This window comes from Crocuta crocuta, unplaced genomic scaffold (assembly GCF_008692635.1).
Source record: "Crocuta crocuta isolate KB4526 unplaced genomic scaffold, BGI_CrCroc_1.0 scaffold218, whole genome shotgun sequence".
Classification (NCBI taxonomy): domain Eukaryota; kingdom Metazoa; phylum Chordata; class Mammalia; order Carnivora; family Hyaenidae; genus Crocuta; species Crocuta crocuta.
In genome coordinates this window covers 919,725-941,716 of record NW_027533170.1, presented here as the reverse complement: position 1 = coordinate 941,716, position 21,992 = coordinate 919,725, and the positions used below count along the sequence as shown (strand labels likewise).

At 36.8% G+C, this 21,992-nt stretch overlaps 1 protein-coding gene across 5 annotated transcripts in view; it reads left to right on the top strand.

The window, feature by feature from the left end:
• The window catches only part of PRR16 (proline rich 16), a 787,493-nt gene that overhangs the window by 532,022 nt on the left and 233,479 nt on the right, over positions 1-21,992 (top strand). For all 5 annotated transcript variants that reach the window (XM_077746357.1, XM_077746354.1, XM_077746358.1 and 2 more), the window contains one exon: positions 15,379-15,508. The gene's annotated coding sequence lies outside the window, so the exon portion shown is untranslated. The remainder of the gene's footprint in view (positions 1-15,378; positions 15,509-21,992) is intronic.

Genomic DNA, 21,992 nt, shown 5'->3' with positions numbered 1-21,992 from the left:
CTGCATTACCCTGATGCCAAAACCAAATAAGGACACTACAAGATAAGAAAACTACAGACCAAAACTCTGACAAATATACATGGAAATGTTCTCAACAAATGGTTAGCAAACCAAATTTAGCAAGCCATTGAAAGGGTCTCTACCATAGCCACTAAATTCTACTCCTGAAACCATTGTTATACTATATGTTAACTAACTTGGTTTTAAATAAAATAAAATAATAAGTAAAATAAAAATAAAATAATAATAATAAATATTTGTACACCATATTCAGTTGGGATTTACCCTTGAGATATGAGGAGGGTTCAAACATACACAAACCAATGAATGTGATACACCACACTAATAGAATGTCAGATAAAAATCATATGATTACTCAATAAATGTAGTAAAAGTACGTGATAAAATACAACATCCTTTCATGATAAAAGCACCCTCAAATTGGTTATAGAAGGAACATTATCTCAATATGATAAAGGTCACATAAAACAAACTCACAGCTAACATTATGCTCAGCAATGAAAGATTGAAAGCTTTTCCTCTAAGATCTGAAATAAGACAAAAGTGCCAACTATCACCCCTGTTCAGCATAGTACTGAAGTACTAACCAGAACAATCAGGCAAGAAAAATATAAATGTCAGGGACATCTGGTGGCTCAGTCAGTTTACCATCTTACTTCAGCTCAGGTCATGATCTCACAATTCATGGATTAGAGCCCCTCATCGGGTTCTATGCCCGTAGCTCAGACCCTGGAGCCTACTTTGGATTCTGTGTCTCCTTCTCTCTCTGCCCCTCTTCCACTTGTGCTCTGTCTCTCTCTCTCAAAAATAAATAAACATTTAAAAATTTAGGAAAAGTTGGGGCACCTGGATGGCTCAGTTGGTTAAGCATCCAACTTCAGCTCAGGTCATGATCACACAGTTCGTGGGTTCAAGCCCCACGTCAGGCTCTGTGCTGATGGCTAGCTCAGAGCCTGAAGCCTGCTTCAGATTCTGTATCTCCCTTTTTCTCTGACCCTCCCCTGTTCATGCTGTCTCTCTCTGTCTCTCTCTCTTTCTCTCTCTCTCTCTCTCAGAAATAATTTTTTTTTTAAATTTAAAAATTTAAGAAAAGTAAATAAAAGTCATCCAAATTTGAAATAAAAAAGCAAAACTCTATTTTGAGATGACATGATATTATGGATAGAAAAGTCTAAAGAGTCTACCAAAAAACTCAGCACCAATGAACAAGTTTAGTAATGTTCAAAGATATAAAAGCAGCATACAGAAGTCATTTGTGTTTAAACACTAATAAGAATGTCTAAAATAGAAATAAAGGAAACCTTACACTTAAAATTGCATCAAAAACAATAAAATATTTATAATTAAATTTAACAAAACAATTGAAAGATTTATACATTAAATACTATAAGACCGTGGTGAAAGAAATTTAAGTAGACTAAAAAAAAAAGGAAAGATATTCTGTGTTCATGAAATTCAAAAATTAATATTGTATTAATACACTGCATTAATACTGTAAAAATTTCCATTCTACCCAACTCAGGTAAAAGTCAGTGTACTCCTTAACAAAATTTCAATGGCACTTTCCAAACAAAAGAGAAAAATCAATTTTAAAATTTGTATGAAACCACACAGGAACCTGGCTAGCCAAAGCAAAGCTGAAGAAAAAAAAAAAAAAAAAAAGAATAAAGCTAGGGGTATCAGGCTTCCTAATTTGAAAACTAAATAATCCCACTATGTCAAACTAAAAGGCTACTGAACAGCAAGGAAACAATAAAATTAAAAGAAACCTATGGTACAGGAAAAGATATTGGGAAACCACATATCTGATAAGGGATTAATATCTAAAACATATAAAGAACTCCTGCAACTCAATAGCAATAAAAACAAAAACAAATCCAAAACAAAAAACAAGCAGTTCAATTTTTAAAAAATAGGCAGAGGAACTGAATAGACATTTTTCCAAAGAAGATGTTTAAATGGCCAACAGGTAAACAAAAAGGTGTTCAACATCATTAATCATCAGGAAAATGCAAATTAAAACCACAACAAGAGTCTACATCACACCTGTTAGAATGGTTATTATTAAAAAGAGAAAGTGTTGTTGAAGATATGGAGAAAAGGGAATACCCTATTGTAGGTGCCTTGTTGGTAGAAATGTAAATTGGTACAGCCACTATGGGAAACAGCATGGAATTTGCTCAAAGAAATGACAAACAAACTACATTAAGATCCAGCAATCCTACACCTGGGTATATATACCAAAGAAATGAAAGCAGTGTCTTGATATATGTGCACGCTGGTGTTCATTGAAGTATTATTCATAATAGCTAAGATATGGGAACAACTTAAGAGTCTGTCAACAGAGGAATGGATAAAGAAGGGAGCTGTACGTGTGCGTGCGCATGCGCACACAATGGAATATTATTCAGCCATGAGAAGGAAGGAAATCTTTCCATTTGCACCCCCATAGATGGACCTTGAAAGCGTTATGCTAAGTGAAATACATCAGACAGTAAAAGACAAATACTGCATGGTACCATTTATGTATGGACTCTTAGAAAGTTGAATTCATAGAAGTAAAGAGTAGAATGGTGTTGACCAGAAGCTGAAGGGTGAGGGAAATCGGGAAATGCTGGCCAGAGGGTACAGACTTTGAGGTAGTAAAACAAAAAATTGTAGGGATCTAATGGTACAGGGGTGATTGTGGTTAATTGTACTGTATTATATACTAGAAATTTCCTAAGAGAGTAACTTAAAAGTTCTTACCACACACACAAAAATAGTAATTATGTGATATGATGGAGGAGTTAGTGTCATGATAGTAATCGTTTTGCCATATATGGGTGTATCATATCAATATGTTGTATACCTTAAACTTACACAATGTTTATGTCAATTAGATCTCAATAAAGTCGGGGGGGAAGCACGCATAAAAATAAAAATAAAGAATAGCAAAGAATATACTAGGCAAATACTGACTAAAAGAATGCTAGGGAGCACTTGGGTGGCTCAGTCAGTTAAGCATCCAACTTCTGCTCTGGTCATGTTCTCATGGTTCCTGAGTTTGAGCCTTGCTTTGGGTCAGTTCGACCCCGTTTCTGGTGAGCTCGAGCCTTGCTTTGTGCTCTGCACTGTCAGTGCAGAGCCTGTGTGGGATTCTGTCTTTTTCCCTCTCTTTCTGCTCCTCGTGGGATTCTCTCCCTCTCCCTCTCTCTCTGGCCCTTGCTCACTCTCACTGTCTCTCAAAAATAAAAATAAACTTGAAAAAAAAACAAAGCTGGAATAGCTGTTCTAGAACCAGACAAAATAAAATTTAGGCACAAAAATTAATAATAAGCTGTTTTCAGTAGACTTGATATATCTGATAACACACACACAGACATACACACACAGCGACCAGTAGCAATTAGCAAATCCACCATCAAAGGGGAACTATCAAGCAGGGTTGAAATTATGTAAAAAATTAGACACGGACAATACAAGTGTGGATGTATTTTTATACATATAACATAAATACAAATAATGTCACACTTGCATGGTGACATCATTTCCTTTGTATCATTTATCACTTCGGACTTTTTTGAGTTCCAAGACAGAATGAATCTTGCTTGTCCTCTTGACTGCTGTATGCCCAACTTGGGCAACATACGACTGTTTTTGGATGACTGAATACACTCAGGTTGACCTCACACCCAATAGCCCTCTGCAGGATGTCAGCAACTACTTCAACAGACTTCCACTCGTGGCTCTTTGGACTTTTTTCCCTACATAAACCCTGGAGAACCAGCCTTTATATTCATAAATGTGATGTGTGTGCGTGTGACTTCATCTAACAATTAATTATTATATTTTCTTTTCAAACTTACATGTTACATTTTACTTAGTTGCCTATGTTCTCACCTTAAGACTGCAACCAGTTTTTAAAATTCAGTATCATCGTCCACATCTGAGCACATTATAATTCTATTGGAACTCAATAACAAAAACATTGATTAAAATGTCAAACATTTACAATTTTGAAAGCATTCTTGAAATAGTTAATCATTTAAAGAAGAAAACAATGTAATAATAAAACTACTTTCAACTGAATATTAAAGAAATTTCACCATGTCACGCTTGTAGGATGTAGCTAAAATAATATTTAGAGAGAATTCTGTTACCTCGATGGGTTTACTACTTATAAGTAAATGGACTAAACATCTAATCTAAGAATTTCAAAACAAAAACAAAACAATAAAATAACTCTAATGAAAAGAGAAGAGAATAATGACAGCAAGTTTAGAAATCAGTGAGACTAAAACAACTGTACCTTCAACAGCCCTAGGATCTTTTCAAAGAAGACTAATAAAGAAATTTTTAGTGTGATCAAAACTCCTATTAAAAAAGAACTTCAGAGGCACCTGGGTGGCTCAGTGGGTTAAGTGTCCAACTTCCATTCAGGTCATGATCTTGTCGTTCACCGGTTTGAGCCCTGCATTGGGCTCTCTGTCCTCAGCACAGAGCCTGCTTGGGATCCTCTTTCTCTCTCTCTGCCCCTCCCCTGCTTCCTCTCTCTCTCTCGCTCTCTCTCTCTCTCTCGCTCTCTCTCTCAAATAAGTAACTTAAATTCAGAAAAAGTATACATTTTAAAATGTGGTAAAAGAACACTTTGAAAACATGGTAATAATCCCCTTTGTAATGTAAATTAATTGTATATATCCTAGAATTTATCAAAACCTACTCAAGAAATGTGAATGTTCTTGTTATCATTGAAGAAATTGACTCATTATTTTAAAATATTTTCATCCACAGAAACCTCCCCCAAATCTATTCAATGTTACACATAAAATTTTATCAAGCACACAAGGAATTATCATTTCAGTCCTCTCCAGTTTCCTCCACACAAAGCAAAAGCATGAATACATGTGAAAGGGAGAATAATCATCCCTCAGAGATATCTGGATCCTAACCCCAAGACCTGTGAATATATTACCATACACAGCAAAAGGGACTTTGCAGATGTATTAAGATATAGGTATAAATACCCTGCATTATGGGGGGGGGGGCAGTGAAATCCCGAGGGCCCTTAAATGTGGGATACGGAGGCAGAAGAGGAGTGTCAAAGAGATAAAGCAGTGGAAGCAGGTTCCAAAAGCTGCTACAATGCTGGGTTTGAAGATGGAAAAAGAATCTGAGCCCCGGGAAGGTGGCCTCTAGCAGCTCAAAAATGCAAGGAAGTGGATTGTCTCTTAAGAGCCTGAAAACTATGCAAACCTGCTGACATCTTTATAGCAGCCCCATGAAACCCATGTCTGGCTTCTAATCTGTAGAACTGTAATGTAATAAATTTGTATTGTCTTAAGCCATTACATTTGTGATAATTTTTTATAGCCGTAGTAGAAACCCAATGCATTCCTCAATGAATTTATGAAGTTAATATATTCTGGTGTTGTTTTTGGTTTTTGTTTGTTTTTAGAGAGAGAAAGAGAGCAAGAACAAAGGAGGGGGCTTGGAGAGTGAGAGAGAGAGAGAGAGAGAGAGAGAGAATCATAAGCAAGCTTCACCTTTAGCACAAAGCCCGGTGTAGGGATTGATCCCATGTCCCTAGGATCATGATCTGAGCCAAAACCACGAGTCAGACACAACTGACTGAGCCACCCAGGTGCCCCAAAGCTAATATATTCTTGATACAAATCCCACATAAATTCAGAAAGAAAAAGGAAACTTCATGGCAATCCTATTTTTGCAACAAAAAATACCAGCCAACTGAATTCACCAATGTGTCGAAAAGAATGCATTTCACGCTGGTATGGTTGAATAAGGGACTCAAGGATGTTTTAACATTAATAGATTAAAGGAGAGAACTCCCTATGATCTGGACAATACATTAAAAATCTTTCTAATAAAAATTCACCACAAATTCTATAACAGTCAAACTGACAATTGTGGAAAATTTTCTTAAAAATCTTCTGAAAAACTTCAGAAAATAATCTTAGTGGTGATATGCTAGAGTAATTTTCTTTGACATCAGAAATAAGACAAGAATAGTCACCATAGGGGCGCCTGGGTGGCTTAGTCGGTTAAGTGTCCGACTTTCGCTTAGGTCATGATCTCGCGGTTCGTGGGTTTGAGCCCCGCGTCGGGCTCTGTGCTGACTGCCGGCTCAGAGCCTGGAGCCTGTTTCAGTCTGTGACTCCCTCTCTCTCTGACCCTCCCCTGCTCACGCTGTCTCTCTCTCTCTCTCCTAGAAATAAATAAAACATTAAAAAAAAAAATAGTCACCATAATGGGGCACCTGAGCAAATGATGGCAAGAGATGGCAATCATCTGGGGTGCAAAACAGAGGTCAAGATAGAGCCTTCATGCTCTTCAAGGTCTCAGACATCCGTGCAGGTTCTCCAAGATAATATAAAACCTCTGTTCAGGGGCACCTGGGTGGCTCACTCGGTTAAGCGTCCGACTTTCGCTTAGGTCATGATCTCACGGTTCATGGGTTCGAGCCCCGCGTCGGGCTCTGTGCTGACAGCTCAGAGCCTGGGGTCTGCTTCAGATTCTGTGTCTCCCTCTCTCTCTGACCCTCGCCTGCTCATGCTGTCTCTCTCTCTCTCTCTCTCAGAAATAAATAATTAGAAACATTTTTTAAAAAGGATAGTTACCATCATATCCTCAAAAGATAGTTCTAACTAATCTAGGAAGATGATAAGAAAAGTTAATGTTATAAGAAAAGGAGAAAAAGAAGCAAACAGTCAACTATTCTATTTACATATAATAGGAGGGGTTTTTTCCCACATATTTCTAGGAAGGGATTTACTAAGGACTTCATTAGTATAGCTCATATACTGTTTCTAAGGCTGAGTGGTATGTACATTGAGGTATAGTATTATCCAATCCTTATTGATGTTCTTACCTATGTACTATGACAAAACATGTTTTTAATCACAAAAATCTTCAGAAAATTTTTGTTTTATTTTACATCTACCTTCTCTTGTTATATATTGTCTATAATTTGGTATTACACTATCACTTTCTTCACATCCTTTGTTAGTAATCCTATCCAAATCTGGAGTCGATAAATACAAGTTTGGGGGCACCTGGGTGGCTCAGTCAGTCAAGCATGCGACTGCAGCTTAGGTCATGGCCTCACGGTTTGTGAGTTCCAGTCCGTTGTTGAGCTCTGCGCTGACAGCTCAGAGATTGGAGCCTGCTTCACATCCTGTGTCTACCTCTCTCTGCCATTCTCTTGCTCTGTCTCTTAAAATAAATAAACATTAAAGATTAAAAAATAATTAAATACCAGTTTTTATACAACTCCACAGATTGGAATATCTCTTGATTATTTCCTGAAATGTAGGTGCTGTAAGTTTCTTTTATCAACACAATCTTAATCTTGAATATTAGTGCCTGTTTAGAGAGCCACATCACTAGTAATGCATATTCTATTTTGATTTAGCTACACTGTCTACTCCCAAGCTCTATAACTGAATGAACCTGTACTTCATCCGCCCTTTAATGTATCCATTCAACAAATAGGAATTGAGTGGTATATCTTAAGAATTCTGTTGGACGCTGGGGGTTATGTGGCTCACAGTCTAATAGGAAAGAGTTAACGATGAATCAGTTAAAGTACAGCGTGATATATTCTAAGTCAGATTGGGTTGGAAGGAAGTCAGGAGGACAAAATAAAATCTTTCTCAAATAGGTACCAGCATTAGTATTTGTCACAGCTCTATTATATCGCAGTACATTCGGTCGAGCAGTTTGAAACCCAGAATTCAGTCTACATGGCAAGGATAAGAAAAAAGAAAAAGAAAAGAAATGTGAGGCAGAAACCAGAAGGTTTGTTCATGTTGTTTTTACCACATTAGAGACTTTATATCCTACCCTGAAGGTGTTAGATACCAACTTAAGCTTCCTTAAGTTGTTCTTCCTTACAACTTAAGAAAGTGAGAACATAAGTTTTACACCTCTAAAATATTACTTTGATCACCAAAGCAGAGTCAGTGCCTGAAGAAGTTAAATTGCACACTCAAAAATTATAGATGAGGGGCGCCTGGGTGGCTCAGTCAGTTAAGCGGCAGACTTTGGCTCAGGTCATGATCTCACAGTTCGCAAGTTTGAGCCCCGCGTCAGGCTCTGTGCTGACAGCTCAGAGCCTGGAGCCTGCTTCGGATTCTGTGTCTTTCTCTCTCTCTGCCCCTCCCCCACTCTCTCTCTCTCTCTCTCTCTCTCTCTCTCTCTCTCTCTCTGTCTCAAAATAAATAAATAAATAGATAAATTTTTTTGAAAAAAATTATAGATGAAATCAGAGGTGGAATTTTGAACAGGCATTTGAATTAGAATCTCCGAGGTAAATCTAGTCTGTTAGCTAGCTTCATAAAGTTCTTTAATATCTTCTCAATTTGCGTGATTGAGCCCTGCAATTTAAGGTGTGGGTGAGTGGGAATGCAGTTTTTGGGAAAACTATGCAATGAAGTGTTACTGTCATACACTGTTATATCATTAAGGAATGAAATCAGCAAATAATGTCTGCTTTGGTTTCAGTGTTTATATGAGCTTTTCGCCCACAGAAAGTTTATTTCTACAACTAAACTGCGTTAGCTTACAATTGCAGGCTTTTAATACCTCTTCAAAGTCTATATTCTGAAACACTTGTAACTCAAATGACTAAGAATGAGAATAGGGTAGATTAAACTCCAGTCTTTAAAAGGTGTTAAATAGGCTTCTTTCCTAGCCCACCTTGTAATTACTCTCAGAAATAGTAACTAGACATTAACTCTATAAATACTAGTAATATTGTCTTAGAAAACAGCCATCAAGATGGAAATAGAGAGTTTTTGATAACCACTTCTAATACTTCATTTCAGCCACTTTAAAGTGTATATTTGCAATAAGCCGAGCCTTGATGGGCCCCCCGAGGGTACTACACGGTTGTAAGTCATATGCTCCACAGGAGTTATGCTGAAGTTATCCTGTGCTCGAGGTGATTTGCATTTCAGTTCAAATGTTTCAAGTCAGAATAAGTTTTTCCCTACTGTAAGCTGTAAGAGCCAAGAGCCATGATGAATCAATTATCCACATGTTTAAGGAACTTTCAAAGGAACTTTAAAAATCAGCAGCTAGATCAGCATGCTGATATTCTGTGTTCTGTGTGCTTTCTAAGAAGTGAGATGGCCTTCTCAGGGGCCAGAATGCACTTCATGTGACAATTTTGTTTCCTTAGGCACCTAAAATCTGTGTATTATTCTTTGTTCAGTCTGCTACATAGAGGATACAGTAACCTTTTAAAAATCTAAAGAAACCCAGGCATACCTGGGTGCCTCAGTGGGTTAAGTGTCTGACTTTGGCTCAGGTCAAGATCTTATGGTTTGGGAGTTCAAGTCCCACATCTGGCTCCCTGGTCTCTGCAGAGCCCACTTTGGATCTTCTGTCCCCCTCTCACTGCCCCTCTCCTGCTTGTGCTCTCTCAAAAATAAGTAAAACGTTGAATTTTTTTAAAAGAAAAATCTAGAGTTTATCAAGAAACACCAGTCTTGCTTAAAACCTTTTAGAAACCTACTGTTGTGCCCTTGGGGTAAACTCCAAAATCCCCAGGGCTCTGTGTGATCTAGGCAGTGCCTTCCCTCCCTTCCTCTTCTTCATGAGACCAACTGGCTAGTTTTTCAAACACCCACACATACAAATTGGTCTGATAGTTCCTCAAACACATAAAATTCTCATCCACTTCAGTACGTGGCCACTTGTTCCTAAAAACCAGAACCTCTGCCCTATACTCCATACTTAACTAATTCCTATGAACCTTCAGATCTCAGCTCAATCTTGACTTCCAGATCTCCCTGAAAAAGCTGATCATCCCCAATCTATTTGGGAACCATTATATTCTCCAAGTGCAATTACGGTTTCTTTCGTGGCTGATGGGACTGAGTTCTACTGACATATTGAGATGAGATCCATTCCAAAATGAATATATTAAAAATCATACAGGGGCACCTGGGTGGCTTAGTTAAGCATCCTACTTGATTTCAGCTCAGGTCATGATCTAATGGGTTAGGGGATCGAGCTCTGCGATAGTCTTTGTGCTGACAACGCAGAGCCTGCTTGGGATTCTCTCTCTCCCTGTCTGTCTGCCCCTCCCCTACTTGCGTGCCCTCTCTGTCAAAATAAAAAGCATTTAAAAAATAATAATGCAAACTGTATTACTTTAAGAAAATAGGTAATTATATATTTGTGTTTTTGTTTAACTAATGTGTGTGTTCTACCTTTAAACATTATACACTGAAAGCCCTTGAAGATAAAGACTATTTTGTTGTGTTCATCACTGTACACTCTTGCTTGAGGCCCAATAGATTTTTATAATAAATGTATAATTGTGATAAATAAGAATAGTTAAAATAAATGAAAAAAATTGAAGACAGATACATAATTCACTCATTGACAGCAAGACAGCACATGGCAAAGATGGGGTTCATATTTTGGCCATTATATTTCAAGTAGAGGTAGACCAATAGATGTTTTCTCAGGTTTCGCTAACCCTTATCTTAATTTAAAGTGATATTACCAGAGGTGCCCAGTGGCTCAGTCAGTTAAGCATCCGACTTCAGTTCAGATCATGATCTTGCAGCCTGTGAGTTCAGGCCCCACTTGGGGCTCTGTGCTGACAGCTCAGAGCCAGGAGCGTGCTACATATTCTGTCTCTCACTCCCCCTCCCCACCAATGCTCTGTCTCTCTGTCTGTCAAAAATGAATAAATGTTAAAAAAATAAACTGATACTACCAATACTAAATTAAGATCTAATGTTAAGCAACAGCTATTATAAATAAGTGACTTATTTTTATCTGTATTTCTAGCACCATTTGTTGAAAAGGCTTTCCTTTCCCTACTGAATTGCCTTTGTATACATGTGTAGGGCTATTTGTGGATTTTCTCTTCTGTTCCATGATCTACTGCTCTGTGTCTACACTGCTACCACACCATCTTGATTACTGTGGCTTTTTCATTATTCTTAAAATACTGTTGTATAACTCTTGCAAGCTCATCTTATATTTCAAGAGTGTTATTTTTTAATTACTCATGATCCTTTATATTTTTCATTCAAATTTTAGGACCAATTTTTAAATTTCTTTAAAAAATTGTTGGAATTTAAAAAAAAATTTTTAAATATGTATTTACTTGAGAAAGAGACAGAGAGAAGAGGGAGAGTGGGAAGGGACGGAGAGAGAGGGAGACATAGAATCTGAAGCAGGCTCCAGGCTCCAAGCTTTCAGCACAGAGCCCTTATGTGATGCTCCAACTCACGACCTGTGAGACCATGACCTGAGCCAAAGTCACCCATGCGCCCCTAGAATTTTTATTATAATTACATTAAATCTGTACATTAATTTTAGAGGAACCTAGGTCTTAGCATGTTTGTTGTCTTCCAATCCATGAAGATGATATATCATTCCACGTATTAGGTGTTATTTGATTCACTTGGCAATGCTTTACAGATTTCAGTAAGGGGATCTTGCATACCTTATATTAAATCACTTCATAAGTATTTTATTTTTGATGCTATTATCAATGTGTTCTATATTTTACTTTGATTGTTTCTTGCTTATATATGGAAATACAATTAATTTTGGACTCTTGACCTTGTATTCAACAACATGTTAGTTCTAGTAGATTTTGATGATTCCTTGGGGTTTTCAGTATAGGTAATCACTGAGTGTGAGTAAACGCAATTTTTTCCTTTCAGTCTTTATTTCTTATATTTCTTTTTCGTGCTTCATTATACTGGCTAGTAACTATGGTCATAACTATAAATTTTTCATAGATGCATGTTATCAGATTGAGGAAGTTCTCCCTATTGCTAATATGTTGAGAGTTTCTTTTATTTATTATAAAAGGAAGTTGATTATACAGATATGATATTTTTCTACATTATTCTGTTAATGTGGTGACTAAATAATTAAATTTTTAGTATTAAACCAATCTTTCATTCCTAGAATAACATTTGGTTGTGATATATTATACTTTTCATATATTAGTGGGTACAATTCACTAATATTTTTTAAAGATTTTTTGCATCATTTTTTATGATAGTTTTAGGTCTGTGATTTTCTTTCTTAAAATATCTTTGCATAAAACTTTGTATAATATTGATGTTATTATTGATATTATTCTTCCTTAAAAGTTTATGTAATTCATCATTGAAATCAGCTAATCATGAAAAATAAATTTTTTTTTAAGTACAGAGGAAGATAGTAGGGGAATTTCTTTTTTCAATGTTTATTTATTTTTGAGACACAGAGAGAGCCACAGTGTGGGCGAGGGGGTGGGGCACAGAGAGAGAAAAACACAGAATCTGAAGCAGGCTTCAGGCTCTGAGCTGTCAGCACAGAGCCCGACATGGGGCTCAAACCCACAAACCACAAGATCATGACTTGAGTGGAAGTCAGATGCTCAACTGACTGAGCCACGCAGGCACCCCATATAGTAAGGGGATTGTTACAAAGAAGTGTTTTTCCAGTTTTTATTTTTTATTTTTTCCTTTCACTTTCATGTTAGTGTTTAATAATATGAGTTAAAAAGTGAACTAAGAGAATAAAAATATCACTCTACAAAACTACCATCAGAACATTTTATTATCTCTGGTTTAAGTGTACCTGGCGGGACATAATAGAAGAACAGTATCTAAGAAAGGGATCACTCAGGTGTAGTATTCATATAAGAAGTTATTTATTCTTACTCATTCCTATCATGGACAAGTTGTCAAGGTTCTAGAGAGTTGACTATGTAGAGGAAATGAAGTAGTATAGTCTCTTTAAATTAAAAGAAAGCTTATTAACGATGATGAAGATGTCACTGTAATCTTCCTTGCTACTCTCTCCTCTCTAATGGTAATCTTTAAAAAGGGATAGATAGAAAATCAAATACCTTTATCTTTCATACCTTCCTTCCCTATTTTTAGCCCAGTTTTCTCATCATTAGAAAAGCATAGATTAACTGTTAATCAGTAATGACTATTTTTATCTTTCATCTTTGTCTGCCTTTCTGTTGAGCTAGTTTAATACTGCAGAAGTTTAATACTACCAATACCAGCCTATGTAGCATGTTGTTTTAATTTTATTTTTATTCAATGTTAGCATGTTAACATACAGACACATTTGAAAAACACCAATTGCTGTAATAGCATAAAATATAAAAATAATACCAATGATATTAACAATGAAGGAGGGAAATAGAGGAAAAAATACAGCCCTCAGGACTCATCACATACACCAACGCAGCAACTGGTCCTTGTGATGTGACTTTACCATTATCCATTTCCTTTACCTTTCTTCAGCCTTTTAGCCAGCACTTTTGGACACACTGTAAAATAGAGTGGCTTACACTTCTATTCTTGATGTAGATAAGCCATTTAGAGTTCTTCTTGGGCAGAGTTGTTATTACATCCTAAAATATTTAGAGTCAAACCTATTTCCTTTGATAAAATTGATCTGGACAATGTGACCTTATTTTCTGCCTGCTCCCGTGACATTAATGGTCCAATATGGTCAAATGATAGTTTTACTTTCCAGTTATTAGCAGTCTTCATTTTGTAGCTGAAAACAGAGGAGTCTAGTTTCATTCCTTTCAGGAGAAAGGTACATGTTAAGGGCTGAAGCAACAACTCTCGTTTGACTTTTGAGGATGGGTTTCTCCAAAGATGCTTTTGATTCTGCTGTGGTCCTACTGCTCTCTTTTCCATGAGCAATAGCAAAGCTGGTGCTTCCAAGAACGTTCTTTCTGCCCCACTATGATCAGTGTGCTATACATCCTATTCTCACAAAACCAGATTCTGACTTAAAGTCTCACATGTGTGTACATCTGATTGCCAAAGCAGTAATCACATATACTGAGCCTTAGCTGCAAAGGAGTCTGAACAAAAGGGAATTTTTATTATTCTGTCTCTTACATGTGAGAAGTGGTTTGGAAGGGGTACTGAGTGACTCATTCACAATATGCAAGACACTTGGTGAAAACTACACCTTCTTTGTATAAGGAAACCTTTAGTCTACTACAGCCTGGAGAAGAAAACATATACAACATCTTGCAACATAGCTCCCAAATTTATAAATTTACATCTTCTATGGGAAGCCACTGGTGAGACTTTGATAAGGTATTCTTACTCTTCCAATACTTCAATGCCTGATAATACCAGCAAGTCTCAAACATATGTGCCTCTTAACTTATTTATTTCCTCATTCTGTGTTTGTTATGCCCATGCACTATTGTGTGGAGTATCATCATGGTATATAGAGAATTTAGTAAGTCCACAGAAGATGATACTGTCAGAAGTAAATTCAGAATAAGTGTCTTACTGTTATTTGCAATAATAAGAAAATTACTGCTCACTTCACAATGGAAGGTATCTAATAGAATCTATCTGCCACCAAGGCTTACAGCTTTTCTTGATGCATGTTACTATTAAGAGGTCTCAAGGCTAGTTGAACTTCTAAAAGCATTTACATTCAGCTGCCAAGTGGGATTCCAGCAGTAATGATGGGATCATTAGTGATAGTAGAGTTGACCTTGTAGAAGGCAGCCTATGTCATTGTGCCCATGCATAATATAGTTCCCTATCCTACAGCAGCTTTTTCAGGATCATTGAGCAAGCTAGGTCTGGATGGCAAAGGAAACTGATATTCACAAAAGTGTCACCTTACTCCTTTCATTTGTTAAGACTTTTTTCTTGAAGGATTCTTTTGGTAAGCATCTGGAGACTATTCAAGAACTATCCTGATAGGTTGATGCACATACTCTTTATCCAATCATTTGGCTATTAACCCTCCATTTGTCACCTGAAACCCTGACTCTTAGACTACACTGTTAGCCATTGGCTGGACTGTCTCTTCTTCTAGATAAAGTAGACAATAAAAGTACACTACTCAGGCTTCTTCCTCTGCACTTCCAGGACACAATGAAAGAAGCTGCTGTACTGTTAAAGGTCTGTTTCTAGATGGAGTAGACCTGTTTTTAGGAGTCCTCAGAATTTTATTCCATGACCGTAGTCCAGAATTTTAGATCTGATTTTGACTCTTCTATGTTATCTAATGCTATCATTAAAAAAATGTTTCTCTGGACCTGTATTATTTTGCTTTAAATTTTCTGTAGTGTCATTTTCCAGTTTTTCAGAGTTTCTACCTCAGTAAGTCTGTGGTCAGTGGATCACAGGAGATAACCCAATTCACTTGCTTCCACCTTGTATTCCATACCCTACTTGCCATCCTAAAATAAGGAAAGGACTCAATACGTTTTCAATCTTTTTGACATGGCATTCAGTTCTAAATGTTCCACATGTCCCTGAATATCTGTTGCCTGCAATACACTCTCTGGTGTCAATATGTGCATAATTCAAGCATCTATTTTATTGACAGGCAACAGAAACCAACTCTGGACAAATAGCTGAGGTACAGAATAGAAATCAAAGGAATAACAGAGGAGCTGAGACCAACAGGACGATTGAATGAGGACCTCACAAGAAGAACATGTGGATTTTCTTTTTAGGTATGTCCATCAAAGAAATTCTACTCCAACAAATGTTTTTCTGCTCCTTTGCCAATTTTCAAATTCCTTGGGTAATAAATCTCATTGGCTTAGTTTAGAACAGTTTTTAAGGGAATAAGCTTGAGAGGATGGAAACTAGGTCTTATAACAGTTAAGAGGCAGTGTGTCTCCTGTGTATGGGGTCCTTTACAGAGAATAAGGAAACACAGAAGTGAGGACCCCAACAAAGTGTAGTACCCTCTTTTCTTAGGCCATCATGGTAGGATAGAAAAGTACTAATGGGCACAAGTCATTTTCAACATTTAAAAAAATTGTATATATTTTGAGAGAGAGATAAGAGAGTGGGGGAGGGACAGAAAGAAGGAGACAGAATTCCCAAGGAGGCTCCGTGATGTCAGTGCAGAGAGCCTGATGCAAGGCTTGAACTCACAAACCATGAGATTGTGACCTGAGCCGAAATCAAGAGTTGGATGCTCAAGCAAGTGAACCACCCAGGTGCCCCCATCTTCAACATTTTGAAGACTCAGTCTTGACTAAACAGGATGCATTTCCTCTCTGCTTTCTCTTAAAATTAACGATTACATAAAATTGTCACTTTCACCCAGTAAATTCCCTGACATGCTAGTCTCTCCCAGAGTTTATCTATGGTGTTCTTTATGAGCGTGTTTGTTCAATAAGTCATTATCAAAACTTTTTCCCTTGAAAGGTTAGACTACTTATTTCAGCTCATTTAGAAGCTGTAACATATTTCAACACATGTAAAATCAATGAGGTGTATATTTTTATAGATGAGAATTCTTTTTCACTTGCCTGCAGCTTTTATTTGCATTTTGCAAATTTATCATAAGTGTGCTGACAACAGAAAATCGCACTCAAGGTTCTGAGATAACTAGTTAAGTCATGTGGTTATCGGCTATATTTTGGAGAGAGTTCCACTAAAGTAAATAAAAAGGAAATTACTAGACAAAAAAAGCGTCGGTATTAAATGAATTCAAGAAAAACACTAGTTGCAAGACTATAGCACCAACAGCCCTTTTAACTGTCTTTGGCTGTGGAGCATTTATATTCCTGTCATGGCCATCTGAGTTGGATGTTGCATTTGTACAAAATGTTTGTTAGGATTGTGTAAATGTAAAAAAAATAAAAATAAAAACAGAGAAACTATTGCTGAATGAAAAATGAATGTGTCATTCCTAAATGAAAATAGACAGAATAATTGATAGGTTCATCACGTTTTTTATTTTACTCCGACCTCCTTAAATAGCCTGTGTTTTTCTGGATTCATATTGTTCATTCGTATTGCTCCTTTGACTATGTGATCCTGTTGCTTGGTCTTGGAGACACTTTTGGGAAAGAATCCAAGTGTTTTCTCCTCTGTTCCAGATGGTTGCAATAATGTGTGACTGACATCAAGTGTAACAATAAAAGGGTACTTTTTCACAGGAAGTAGTTTGCAAGTCATGATAATTCCTAGTAGAAAGAGGCGAGGTTAAACAACTTTGTTGTAAAGTTAAAGAATCAGCGGCTAATCCACACAGAGCTCTGTCCATCAGATGATTAGCACATTTGGGAGCCAAAGTTAGGAAAGGAAGCTTGAAACGAATAACTGGAATGAAGGATTAGACTTGGAAGCCTGTGTATGTTGTAAAACAAATGGAACAAAAATGGATATTGTATTACCAAGATATGGTATTGGACAGTAAAATAGAAAACACAATATGAGTCTTTAGACTGTAGAGAAATAAATGGTGTCCCCACTCTTTATTTCTATTTTAATTAAATCCATTTTCCTTCAAACTAAAATGAATTTATTCAAATATCTATTTGAATGTACAAACTGCAGAAAAACAAAGAAGACCATATGTGCTGTTAATAGTTTTCACATCCATCAAGACAGAGAATATTTGTGTAGATGGAGACATTTACACATATAATTATATACTTTATGTGTATACATTACATAAATATCTCCACTGGACACAAAGAAAATAAGGCATGTTTTTACATTTTGAATGAAAAACATTGATGACAAGGATGAGATTTATTGGTATAAATAAATGTATAAAAATCATTTTATGTGGGTGACTGGTTTCTCTTGCTATAAATCTCTCTTCCCCCCCCCAACCGAAGAATTTGGATTGGATCCCAAACAACTTATAGATACCAGTGAATATGAAATAAAACATCTTGCTCACACAGTAAACCACTTAAGGACTTCCTGAGGGGAAGTGTAGAATTCCATAAGGGAGGAAACCAAGAGCAAAGCAGAGAGAGTACATGGGATCCTTGTGGTGGCTTGGGGGTGAGTCTGGGGAAAGTACCATGTGCTGGGTGGGTGTGGTTGCAGGTGAGTTTTCCAATGACCTCATAGGATGAGTGACACACAGGGACTCTCATCGTGCTTGCCCTATGTAGGGCAGCAGGAAAGAGAAGTGGGAAACTAAAAGCTGTCAGGTCAATAAAAAATGGTGTCCAGGTTAATCAACCACATAAGCATGGGTTTATTTCTGGGCTCTCTGTTCCATTGATCTGTGTGTCTGTTTTTTTGCCGGTACCATAGTGTTTTAAATACTAGAGTTTTATAATATATCTTGAAATCTGGAATTGTCACATCTCCAGCTTTGTGCTTCTTCCTCTTTTATTTTTAATTTTTTAATGTTTTATTTTATTTCTGAGAGAGACAGCATTATCAGGGGAGGGTAGGGAGAGAGGGAGACACAGAATCTGAAAAAGGCTTCAGGCTCTGAGCTGGCTGTCAGCACAGAGCACGACACGGGGCTTGAACCCACGAACCATGAGATCATGACCTGAGCCAAAGTCAGACGCTTAACCTACTGAGTCACCCAGGTGCCCCCATGCTTCTTTATCAAGATTACTTTGGCTATTTGGGGTCTTCTGTGGTTTCATGCAAATTTTAGTATAATTTGTCTGAGTTCTATGAAAGATGCTGTTGGTATTTTGACAGGGATTGCATTGGATCAGTAGGTTGCTCTGTGGAGAGCATAGCATAAAATATAAACTTGTCCAATCACTATGCTGCACCACAGAAATACAACATCTTGTGTCAACTATACATCAGTTAAGAAAGATAGAGTCCAGTTTTTTATTACAAGAATAAACAGGGATGTCATGAAATATTTTAGAGTCTTATTTTAGCCCATCTCTTAGTCAAGTGAGGAAGAGACTGGCTAAGCAAAACAAGGCTCTGAATTACTGAGAGAGATACATGTATGGCTCTATCTGATGAGAACATTCTCTGTAAGGCTAAGAAGACCTTTGACAAGATCAGAGCATTGTCTCAGGTAGAGACTTCTGTGGTAGTTCTGGGAATAATGGGACCAAGAGCTGGGTTGTACTGAATGAAGAAGTATTTGCGAGAATTTGAGAATGATTTAGAAAAGGTCCACTTAATCAATGATTGGAGTGATGAGAACAGGAAAAGTGTAGATCACAAGTGAAGGTTTCTTTTTCTCAGAGAAACATCTGAGGAAGTTAGAATTATGATATGTATTCTCTCTACTGGCTTACTAGGTTTAGCATCCCATTGGAATTTTGGGTTAAGAGTGTAATAATAATCACCTTTAGTAGAACAGTATATTTAAAATCACTTAAGAAAAATTATGCTTTCCTGAAAAACAATGTTAACTACAAATATTTATGGCGTATACCCTGTATCATGAATTGTGTTCAATACTCTGGTATGTATAAGGATTGATATTTTCAAAACCATGATTATTTAACATGTAAAACATTTTTTTCTGGAAAAATGGGCTTGCAGTGGAAAATATTGCATAATATAAAACCTGACACTTTCCTATATGTTCTATTCAGTCATTTTTTTCTATAGGATAAGGTACAAAATATTATGCTTTCTATCCCCCAAAATACTTGTTGCTGGTTTATTTAATGGATTTAATGAAATATGTTTCATAATTTTTACATGTTCTTTATAGAAGAATTCAGATTTACTTTCTACCCATCGCAGTGTGGGGATTCTTTTTATTCATGATAAAACTGAATAAAAGAAATGTTAATTGAAACATAGGTTCCCATTTTTAGACCATTCCAACAAATGGTCTTAGTCCCAGCAGCCTCTGAGAGGTGCTGCCTGGTATGTGTTTAACAGGAAGAGATTTTCTAGGCACTGTTTTAAGATAGGTTTTTTTTTTTTTTCCAAAATTAAGAAACAATAATAGATGGCCTCCCCTGCTTCACAAAACAGAAAATGAATCACGCAGCAGTGACTTTGTTTGGGAAGTCTTCATACCGAAAACTCAAGGCATACAACAAGAGCTTACCTACAACCTGATTACAAAATGAGCCAAAGACCTTAAAAGCACCAAGAAGATATACAAATGGCACATAAGCATATAAAAAGATGCTCTGTATCATACGTCATCAGGGAAATGTATATTAGAACAACCGTGAGATACCACCATACACCTATCACAATGGCCAAAATCCAAAACACTGACAACACCAAATGCTGACGATAATGTGAAGTGACAAGAACTCTCATTCATTGCCAGTGGGAATGCAAAATGGTACTGCCACTTTGGAAGACAGCTTGCTGTTTTTTCAGGTTTTTTAAAAAACAAAATCCTCTTATCATATAGTCTAGCCAAAAACTCAGGTCCACACCAAAACCTGCTCATAAATGTTGATAGCAGCTTTATTTTTAGTTACCAAAACTTGGAAGCAACCAAAGTGTCCTTCAGTCCATGAACGGATAAATTAACTGTGGTACTTCCAGGCAATGGACTGTTACTCAGCCCTGAAAAGAAATGAACTATCAAGTTATGAAAAACAAATGAAAGGACTTAAATGCATATTACTTAGTGAAAGAAGCCAACTGAAAAAGGCTACATACTGTGATCCCAACTATGTGACATTCTGGAAAAGTTACAAAACTATGGAGAAGGTGAAAAGATGAGGGTTTGCCAGCGTTTGTGGGGAAGAGAGGGGTGACTAGGCAGAGCATGGCAGTGGGACTACTTTGTATGACACTGTCATAGTAGACACACGTTATTATGCATTTTTCCAGTACCACAAAGTGTACAGCATCACAAGTGAACCACAGTGCAAACCAGGGCCCCTGGTGATTATGATGTGTCATTGTAGTTTCATCGGTTGGTGCCTTTGGTACAGAGGATGTTGATAATATGGAGGCTATGCACGTGTGAGGGCCTGAAGCATATGGGTATTTCTGTACATTTTGCCCAATTTTACTGTGATCCACAACACACTGTTTTTTGTTTTTGTTTTTGTTTCCCTAAAAAAGACACTGAGTTTACCTCAGGTCATTGTACATAGTAAACACTTAACAGTAAGCTTATATTCGTATTATCACTATTTTTATAATCATTAATGTGGTCTTCTGTTGACTATAAGATATGCAGTGAATTTAAATTACCTAATGTGCATTTAGCTCTGATGTTAAAGACAGGATAAGAAATAGGAAGAACTTCCGTACCCTGTGCCTTGTGAATCCATACGTGGTAGTTCATTAACTTATTTGGACAAGACCCTGTGCTAATATTATAATCCTCATTTGGGCAAGTTAGCTATGCTTTTTCTCTGGTCACAGATAATATCCTGAATCTCAGCCTTCTTTTAATTCAGGCTATTGGTAACCAGGATAAATGGAACAAGAGTGATAGGTCAACATTAAATTATACAAGAAAAACAGCTTAAAATATATTTCCGGCAGTTATTCAGCACTGTCACCTCTGAAATCCCTGTTATTTTAAGTGATTGTTACATAAAGCAATTGAATTCACCCTCCAAGATACTATTGCTTTATTAGATCAGTATATTCATTGTGTATATGAAAGATACATATTTCCTTATATTCTAAGCACAGTGGGTTGTGATGGACATGATCTAAAAATCGTAATTTTCAAAGACCATGTAGCACTGCCTATAATATTACTAAACAAAGGAAAAGTTTTACCCTTTTGTTTACCTTTCAGTTGATGAATAATTTAAATTGACTTTCTCTTTGTCCAGGCAACACCAGATTGTTAGAATCTGAAATCCTTCATGTGATTTATCATTTGTTGAAGTACACAGTGCTTTTTTTTTAAACACAAATCAAAACTTTAGAGAATTGGCAAATTACACTACACATACACATACACAACTTCTGTCAATTCTGTCACAGTCGAAACATAGCCAGCTGCTTCTGAGATGATATCAAGTGGCAATTAAAATAGCACCAATAATGTTACAGTCTGGTTAGGTACAGAAAATATTTTATCTGGAAAAAGCAAGAAGTATATTTAGATGGCTGGGATTTATGTTCCACATTAGAAGAACAGATGCCTTGAAAGATTAATCTTCGGCGCCATCATGTCTATTTGTACAGAATGTTGGACACAACGGGGCTTGTGTGGGCCAGATGCCTTCCTTGTCCAACTTGAGTCCTCTTAGGAGTGGCCTCCAAATACATTCTGCAGACCATTAGTTCAGTAGAAAACTAATA